This window comes from Lynx rufus, unplaced genomic scaffold, assembly GCF_022079265.1.
Source record: "Lynx rufus isolate CCGP_SWC_20201006 ecotype Redwood Valley unplaced genomic scaffold, mLynRuf1.p SCAF_6, whole genome shotgun sequence".
Classification (NCBI taxonomy): Eukaryota; Metazoa; Chordata; class Mammalia; order Carnivora; family Felidae; genus Lynx; species Lynx rufus.
Genome location: NW_025814878.1, coordinates 45,814,613 through 45,824,913, shown reverse-complemented (window position 1 = coordinate 45,824,913; position 10,301 = coordinate 45,814,613).

The following is a 10,301-nucleotide window of genomic DNA, read 5'->3' as shown; positions in this document are numbered from 1 at the left end:
AATACAAAAGTCCCTTATCAATGTTTCTAGCACAAAGTTAGCTATTCAAAGTATTCTGTAACTCTGAGAGGGTACAGAGAAAATTTTATGTATGTTTCATCATGTATCTATATTTACATATGTACAAAATAGCTTTCTAATAAGCTTATTTTAAGTAGATATTTTAAGCTATTTTTCAGGCTAAAATTCGAGTTTGGGGAGTCATCAATCTCAAAACTTGGACAATGAGTTACATTTAAAAAAATTCTCACTGAAAGTATCATTGTTTGTCTTTCAGATTTAACAAAGAATTGAGTGAGTAAGGACCACATCTGGGTGTCAGCAAACCTCAGATCTATGATTTATTAAGGGTTCTCAGCATTTCATGGTTGTAGCCAATTGTATGACACCCACCTAAAATTCCACATGGATCTCTGAGTTTTAATGTCTCGTAAGTAGGATTCAGATGAAGTGAGGACAACAGGTTTTTATTTAATCCTGCTGACTTTTGTAGACTGCCTTAACTATGAGGATTTTATAAATGTAAATTAGGAAAATGGTGCACTATAGAAAATTAGGAAGACCATACTAGAGTATACTGGATTCTCTGCTAACTAACGATAACTCCTTTCTACTGTTAACATGAGTTAAATGTGGAGGGGAGAATGGGGACTTGTTCATCAGAAGTCACTGTACAGTGAGATTAAATATCCCTTCAGTAACTTCTGATGTAACTTAATTTATTGTGATTGGAGAACTGTACGTTTTGCAAAGGCACTGCACAATGCTTGATAAATTTGCATTTTGTCAGTTCGTTCTCCGATCGGTTTATTTTAGCCTGAAAGTTGGAGCCACAACAAACAGAACCCTACAGTTTTAAGAGACAGCTTGGATATTTTAAGTATCTCCTCATATAATGTGACATTTTTCATGTCAACTTATTTTAATGTTTATCTCAAAAAGCAATTTTTAAATTATTTGCATGTTTTCAAAGTCAGAAAAACATGCTATATCTTAGACCTCAAAACCAAATTATTCCAAGTGCACACTGTGCACCAGAGCGTGGCTCTGCTTCTCTACCTACACAGGATGCCATTTTTGGCACAGTAGTTGTTTTAAGTGTAGATCACTATGTGAAACGATTATGCTGGATTTGATCAGTATGCAGTATTTTAGTATTTGCCTTTAAAAACTGTTTTTTTTCTTTTTAAGGAGTATAATTTATAATTGATTTTTTTTTATAATGTGCAATTTCATATAGATAAGCAAATCCTTTTTAATGAAAAGAGCTTTGTAATCATTTGGAGAAGAAAATCATTTACTGTGGAACAATGTGATATTCTCAGTAAATACAATAAAAAAATTCTAGCAAATTTCTTTAAGGCTTTGTGATTATACTTACAGAGTTCCCCGGGGAGATGAGGGAAGGAAAAATTACTGAGGTGAAGGAAACTGTGTTGAATAAAAGAAAAATAAGCTGTGTGCTTTTTAAGCTGCATACACGTATTCCAAGTGTGTTTGGGTATTGTTATTCCTCCTTGGTAAGCGACACGGATAGAAATAATCCCAAAGCACTGGCTAGTCCCAAAAGTAGTTCTCTTTGACACTCTTTTTTTGTAGTTTGAATTACATTACTGTTTTACTTAAACTGATGAAACGTATTACATTCAGCTGGTACTTGAGACCCCTGCCTCGCTGGCACTTTCAAGGATGATCCAGAACAGGCTGGCATTTTGGTGGAGACCCACTTAGAGAAAAACCGACTCTGTAGTCAAGGGTTACTTATTGTTTGATGTGCCCTAACTACAAAGCCAATCATTATTTACATTTAACGGTGCTAAAGAGAATGTATACATTAAACTCGAGAATATGGGATCTGTGATGTATCACTTCAAAATTATTTACATGCCTGCACATAGGTGCCAGAATGTGCAGGCCACCGGAAGCCTTTTGAGAGAACCGTGAGGGACTAGGTTTGACAGATTGGTACTGATCTTAAGTAGGATAAAATTCACTCTCCCGGGAAAATAATTTTTACAGAAAACAATTTCTAATGTATATAGAAAACTTCATTTTTCTAGAGGCATAGCTCAAATCAAATAATTACTGTATCCGACTTAGGCTAGAAAGTTCTCAAATCTCCTGCTAATGAACCTAAAACTTTAGATTGAAGAGTTCTTTTTTTAAACTCTTGAGTCACCGGTGTCTTCTTGAACCCTTCCAGGGATAGGAAGCTCACTACCCCCACCCCAAATGGTGGTCTCTTCTGTAGCTGGGCCCTTTGCTTCCCACACTCACCCCATTCAGCTTAACCACCTGTCCTTGTCCCCTTGTCCCAGCTTAACCACCTCCCTTGCCACTCTTGTACTTCTGTCAGTTAGTGATTCCAGCAAACGGCCAGTATTTATGGGGAGCCACTTTATTTCCATTCACACCCAAAAGCAACACTTGAAACCTTGTCATCTCTGGAAGTGGCTTCATCTTTGAAGTCTTTTTTTTGTTTGTTTTTAATGTTTATTTATTTTTGAGAGAGAGAGAGAGAACAAGCAGGGAAGGGGCAGAGAGAGAGGGAGATACAGAATCCGGAGCAGGCTCCGTGCTGACAGCAGAGAGCCCGACGTGGAGCCTGAACTCACGAAACGTGAGATAGTGACCTGAGTCGGTCAGATGCTTAACCAACTAAGCCACCCAGGTGCCCCAAGTCTTTTTTTTTTAAGTTTATTTATTTATTTTGGGAGACAGAGACAGAGGGGAGAGAGAGAGAGAATCCCAATCAGTCTCCATACTGTCAGCATGGAGCCCAACGTGGGGCTTGAACTCATGAACTTCGAGATCATGACCTGAGCCGAAATCAAGAGTCGGATGCTCAACCAACTGAGCTACCCAGGTGCCCTTCATCTTTGAAATCTCAAATATCAACATCCCTCTCTCTTATGACTTAGTGTCACGTTATCCCCCCTTTCTCGCTTCCATTTGACCTGCTCTTCAACTCTGAGCTCATCTTCCCGTTGACTCCATTCTCTCCCAATCCCCACTCACTCTCAATTTACCAGATCTGTTCCCTCTGTCTACTCCCTACCCTTACTCCAGGGATCTAAAAACCGCCAAACAGCTCTCCAAATATTCAGCTCACTAGTTCCCCCTACACCCCCCACTCCTCACATTAAACACTTCTAGCTTCCTCAACTGTCTTGTATCAATTTTTCCTCTACTGGATCATTTCCATCATCATTATATACATGCTATTATTTCTCCCATCTTGAGGGAAAAAAGACTTCTTTTAAACTCATGTGCCCCCTGCAGCTACTATCTCATTTCTTTCCATCCATTTAGAAAAGGCCAAAAAAAAAAAAAAGGCCAAAAACAAAACTTTGAAAAAATTTCTACTCACCCTCTTTGATTTTATCTCCTATTCGCTTTTAAGTCCTCTCCATTAGGATTTTGCCCCCACCACTCTGCTGAAACTGCCCTTCTCAAGGTTACCATTGGCCACCACGCCACTAAATGAAATCGTCATTTTTCAGTCCTCATTTTATTTGAATGACCAGCAGCACTCAGCACAGGATTCAATCCCTGATCCCTGAATCAGGCTCCCGGTGCAACACACATACCTGGTGTTCCTCCATTCTTTCTAGCCACTCCTTCCCAGTCTCCCACCTCTAAACACTGGGAGCACATCGTAGCTTAGTTTTGGAACCCCTTCTCTATTCTACCCACATGCTCTCCCTAGGTGACCACCCTGGCTCACAACTCGAGTTGTTACCTAGAGGCTGTGGGAGCACATACCTCATCACCCTTGAACTTCAGACCTTAGATTCAACTGCCAACCTAACACCTCTAACTGGATGACTAAAAAGAATCTCGTGGGGCGCCTGGGTGGCGCAGTCGGTTAAGCGTCCGACTTCAGCCAGGTCACGATCTCGCGGTCCGTGAGTTCGAGCCCCGCGTCGGGCTCTGGGCTGATGGCTCAGAGCCTGGAGCCTGTTTCCGATTCTGTGTCTCCCTCTCTCTCTGCCCCTCCCCCGTTCATGCTCTGTCTCTCTCTGTCCCAAAAATAAATAAACGTTGAAAAAAAAAATTTTAAATTAAAAAAAAAAAAAAAAGAATCTCGTAATTTAACATATCCCAAACTAAGCTCCTGATACTCCCTCCAGAATTTGCCTCTTTTGTAGCTCTCCTCATTCCAGTAAATGGCAATTTTATTTTCCTGGTTATACAGACCAAAAACTTTGGAGTTATCCTCACCCCTCATGCTCACACCCACTTCTGGTCTGCCAGCAAGTCCTACTGGCTTTCCTTCCAGAATGCATCCAGAGTCAGCACTTCTGATTGCCACCCGCTGCCATGCTGGGCCAGGCCATCATGATCTCTTCTGTTCTTTGTTGCCATCCCGTGCTTCTCCTCTGTCTCTTCTCTATAGAACAGCCAGCACGACCCAGTCAAAATGTGTCAGGTGAAGTCAGTCCTCTGTTCAGAAGCCTCCCGTGGCTCCCTCTCTCTCTCAGAAAAAGCCAAAGTCCTTGCCATCACCGGCAAAGCTCCACGTGTTCTGGCACCTGTTATGTCTCTGACTGCATCTCCTGCTCTCTCCTCCTGAACCACCTGCCTCCTTCCACTTCCGCCCTTACCTTGCTGCCCCTTGCCCAGGCTGCTCTTCCTCTGGCTGGACTGTTCCTTCCACCTGCATTGTTCTGTCATGTCCTTTAAGGCTTTACTGAAAAGTCTTCTCCGCGAGGCCTTCCCTAACTATTTAAAATTTAATTCCCCCCACCCCCAGGGCACCTGGATGGCTCAGGTCATGATGTTGAGGTTTGAGAGTTCGGCCTGGCCTCAGGCCCTGTGCTGACAGCTTGGAGCCTGTTTCAGATTCTGTCTCTCCCTCTCTGCCCCTCCCCTGCTCGTGCTCTGTCTCTGTCTCTCTCTAAAGTAAATAAACATTAAACAAAAATTTTTTTTAAATTCCCCCTCCCCGACACTTCCTTATCCTGCTTCCCAAGTTAATTTTTTTCTCCTTAGCTAGCAGTTATCACTAGTAATTTATGTTTTATTTATCTTCTTTATTGTCTGGCTTTTACACTAGACTGTAAGTTCCACAAGGGTAAGGTTGTTGTCTATTGTTTTATCTCTAGCACTTAGAAAAATGCCTGGCAGGGGTGACTGGCTCAGTCAGCTGAGTGTCCAACTCTTGATTTTGGCTTAGGTCATGACCCCAGGGTTGTGGGATCAAGCCCCACGTCAGGTTCTGTACTGAGTGTGGAGCCTGCTTGGGATTCTCTCTCTTTCTTCCTCCCTCTGCCCCTCTCCCCTGCTCTAAAATAAAAATAATAAAAAATAAAAATAAGATAAAAATAAAATCTTTAATTTTTTTTTTTAACATTTTATTTATTTTTGAGACAGAGAGAGACAGAGCATGAACGGGGAAGGGGCAGAGAGAGAGGGAGACACAGGATCAGAAACAGGCTCCAGGCTCTGAGCCATCAGCCCAGAGCCTGACGCGGGGCTCGAACTCACGGACCTCGAGATCGTGACCTGGCTGAAGTCGGACGCTTAACGACTGAGCCACCCAGGCGCCCCAAAAATAAAATCTTTAAAAAAATAAGACAATGAAAGAAAAACGCCTGGCATAGAGAAGGTGCTCAATAATTATTTGTTGACTGCATGGTTTCCAAACTTGTCAACACTATAATATTGACTTTCTCCATCTTGGGAACATTCCCCTAGAGAACTCAGCCAGTGCAGCTGGAGTGAGTTGGTAAGATCAGGATCAGGACTGAGGATATCTTGGCTGGCATGGCTGCCCCAAGGCCAAGGAGAGGGCCTACACAGTCAGGAGATTAATGCCATATATCGGGCTTGAACAGATAAGTGAATAGATTGAGGTTTCCACTGTTGGAGAAGGGAGGCTTCCAACATGGTGCTGTGGTGATGGACTGGAACTGGAAAATGTGGTATGAATATGTGTGTTATGTGTGCACTTGTGCTGGGGGCAGGGATACACATGTGCTCATACGTCTACTTCCTACCTCTGCCCCTCCAGGCCCCTCTAGAGGGCCTAGAAGCAATGATATTCCAGGAGCCATGAGTATACCTCCATATTCGACCTTGTAACAGCAGGGACTCAGATGGTTGATACTCAGCTAAATAGACGTCCTTGTATTTAATGTAAAATGCAATGCTAGCATAATGGAGCTGAACGGGACACTCATGGAAATCTTACAGTACTTCCTAATTTTATAGGAAGAGAAAAGCTTGTTTTCAGACATTAAAGAAGAAGAAAATAAATACCCCAATCCGTCATCCAGAGATAATTAATTGCCTTTATAATTACAGAATGTATCCCTTAAGACTACATCTATGGAAATGTTTTGCAAAAGTGAAGAAATACTAAACATGCAATTTTTTGCAAAATGTTTTTTTCACTTGGTATTTGTAAATATCTTCTCATGTTCTTGTTTTTGGTGGCAAAAAATGAAAACTGCTTCAAGCAAAAGAATGAAAAGTTCAGGTATCATCTGACATCAGATATGGCAGAATCTAGGGTCGAATCATGCCACTGCTGAGTTTGAGCCCCACCTGTGGCATGGAGTTTACTTAAAAAAAAACAAACAACAAAAACCAGAATGCTGCTGTGACCACTTTAATGTAAATTTTCTTCTACATTCCTGGTAATTTTCTTAAACTGGGTTTCCCAGAATGGGATTACTAAGGTAAGATGAATGAATACTTACATTTTTTTATGCATATGTGGTTCCTGAGGTTTTCAATCTAAATTTTTTGTTTTAAATGTTTATTTTTGAGAGACAGAGCATGAGTGGGGAAGGGGCAGAGAGAGAGGGAGACACAGAATCCGAAGCAGGCTCCAGGCTCTGCACTGTGGACACAGAGCCTGACGTGGGGCTCCAACCCACGAGCCGTGAGATCATGACCTGAGCTGAAGTTGGACGCTGAACTGACTGAGCCACCCAGGAGCCCCTGAGGTTTTCGATCTAAATAACGGATACTAAACATGATGCAAATGCGTGCATTCTCATCACATGATAAAAAAAAAAAACTTCAGTGGATTTAAATATTTTTATAATTTAACTTACAGCTTCACTGATAAACCCAAGGGTAGGTGGACACAGAAGGCTTCAGGGGTCGGCTTGCTGGCAGGCTGGTGTGGCCTGGGGGTAGACGAGGTCTATGTCAGGAGGGCAGCAGAAAACAATCTTCCGGGGACCAAATGAGCCGAGGCTGGCGGGTAGATGTGCAAACAGAGGTCGTAAGCTACTGCTAACCTGAGGCCTGGGGTCTGCTTCTGGGAAGACCGGGAGAAGGTGGTCACTGGGCCCAGGCCGGGTCTGTGCCACTGCCATAGCCAAGGGACTATACACAGTGGCGGCAGAGCACCACTTGCGGGGATACCTCCCAATCTCATGCTCACGGCTGTTAGACTGGGCAACAAGGGCAAGAGAAAGCAAAATGCAACAAAGAGGAAGCAGGAGAAGACGCCCGCCCCCTTCCTCCTACAATGTCCCTCCAGCGCCCCCTCCAGAGAGGTTTAACAGTGCGCTTCACAGTAAAAGAGAAATGCCTGAGTCTAGTCTGTTAGTGCAGGGCAGGTCCTTGAGGGTGAATGTGGAGCTCAGAGGCAATCAGTGGATAACTAGTTGACATGATGCTAAAAGCTACCAATAACTGCTCATTTCAACCTTTTGACCTACCAGAGAATTAGTTTCCTTTTATGATTAAATATTGAGAAACTCAGATGGTCAGTACATGCTGTGGGATACCCTTGATCTGACAGCCACAAATGTAACCCATTCTAAGAATTTGTGGACCAAGTCAGAAAATCTCACCCCTAAAGTGGAAGGGGGGGCGGAATTTATATTTTGAAACTAAAAAGAATCGACCTTAAATGGATAGGAGTAGCTATCTGTGGACATCTTCTGTGAAAATAACATACCAGAGTATACGATTTCTAAAGATGCTACTGATAAAAGTAGGGTACAATCTAAATCTCAGACAGGTCTAGGTCATCTCCCTGAAAGGAAAGATAGAAATCTAAAATCCTAACAATCAGGGCTAAACTGATTGGAAGACTCATAACTCAGAAGTCAAGGATATTGTTAAAAAGAGCTTTAGAGGGTAACAATTTGTTCCTACATCCCCAATACTTCTACGATTCTGATTTTGCTAATACAGCCAAAAAATTAGCCTGACAGTGGAAAAGGGCAATTTATCTGGTTCTAAAGTTCTAAGGACATATAGAAATTCCTTCTCCTCAATCTTTTGCTATAATAGAGAAACTTGAAATATAGCAGTCAGGGGGCACCTGGATGGCTCAGTCAGTTAAGCATCCGACTTTGGCTCAGTTCAGGATCTCACACTCCACGAGTGCCAGCCCCGCATCGGGCTCTGTGCTGACAGCTCAGAGCCTGGAGCCTGCTTCAGATTCTGTATCTCCCTCTCTCTGACCCTCCCCCGTTCACACTCTTTCTCTGTCTCAAAAATAAATAAACATTAAAAAAAAAAAAGAAATACAGCGGTCAGCAAACTTTCTCTGTAAAGGGCCAGATGGTAAATATTTTAGGCTTTTCGGGCCCTGGGGGTCTCTGTCACAACTACTCAGTTTGGTCACTGTAGTGCAAATCCAGACCATACCTAATGGGTAAATAAATATATGTGGCTGTGTTCCAGTAAAACTTTATTTACAAAAACAGGATGTGGCCAGATATGGCCTGTGGGCTTCAGTTTGCTGACCTCTTACCTAACCTATCATTGATCTGACCAGACTGGTCCAACTAGTTGGGAAGGGGTGCCTTGGGAATACTAGATGCAGGGCATATCGCTCTGTTTACAGATTAGCATCTTTGGGTGTGGTCATATCAGTCAGTTTTCTGGGAACTGATCCATTCTGCATGAGCTAACAGTTTAGTTCCTAACCTTGAAAAGTTGATCTCTGAAGAGACTTGACCTTGGGGTCTGGCCTGAGTAGCTCACCTGTCTCATTCATTTACTATTCTCTCTCTCTCTCTCTCTCTCCCTCTCAATCTCTCTTCCTCTTTTCACCATCTCTAAATGACAGCACCAATATACTAATTTTTATTTTTATTATTAATAATATTTAATATGTACTACTAACCAAACAGGCTTTTCTTTAGGTTTAGTAATCAGTCTATATATATAAGAGAAAATATTCAGTTTTAACAATTCAGCTATTATCATGAAGAGTTGTTATCTGCATTAAAAACACAAAGTATTATGAAAGATTATATTTTCGTCATCTTGGGCTGCCATAACTAAATACCACAGACTGGATGTCTTAACAGGTATTTATTCTTCATAGTTCCAAAGGCTGGGAAGTCCAAGATCAAGGTGCTAATTCAGTTCCTTGGGAAGGCATTCTTCCAGGATTTCAGAAGGTTGCCTTCTTTGTGTCCTCACAATAGAGCTCACTGGTTCTGGTCTCTCTTCCTCTTCTTATAAGGACACTATCCCATCATGGGGCCCTACCATCATGACCTCATCTAAACCTACTTACCTCCCAAACAGCCTACCTCCAAATACTAGCACAGAGGGGTTAGGTTATCAACATAACTTTGCAGGGAAGGAATACAATTTAGTCCATAGCAGATTATTTTTGTTTCTTTATGAAATTGTCATCGAAGAGGCCCTGAAAGAGTTGAAAACCTAACCGAGGAGCTCCAATAAATTATTACTCAGTAATGGTTTTGAGTGTGTAATTAATGTTCCCTAATTGTCAAGGAAGATAGTAAAATGATAAACTATTGGTGGTAACTGATGTACAAACCAGATAGAAGCTGGGCTTTAGGAATATGCTATTTCGGCATGCCTTAACTCATTCTTATGGCTTCACAAGCCCCTTGTTTTGGCTTATCAGTTTAGCTCCTATTCTACACTAGACCCTTTTGCTTAATGACTCAGTTTGACTCATTCTCATGGATTTTGACTATTTTGGCTCCCTTCCCTGGGTTCCCAATAGGTCTAACCCACTGAAATAATAGATAAGAAGCATTTCCGTCTCAAGTTAATGGTCAGAGCTGACCCTGACTCAGCTTGGGTTGGATGAACATTTTCCACTATGCATAATTTCTCTCTTTGAAGAGCCCTCAAAGCTAGACCTAGGATCTTAGGGCCATATTTTTTACATCATTTGAACCTTCCCTGTATTACGATTAGTAGCAAAGGGTGGCTTGGAGTGTGACAGGGAACAGTTTAGCTCACTTAAAATTTCCTTTAGTTCCTTACCTTCAGCCGCTCTAAATAAAGCTACAATTGAGGTGAAAATGTTTTATATGTATATCTTTTTAATTTTAGAG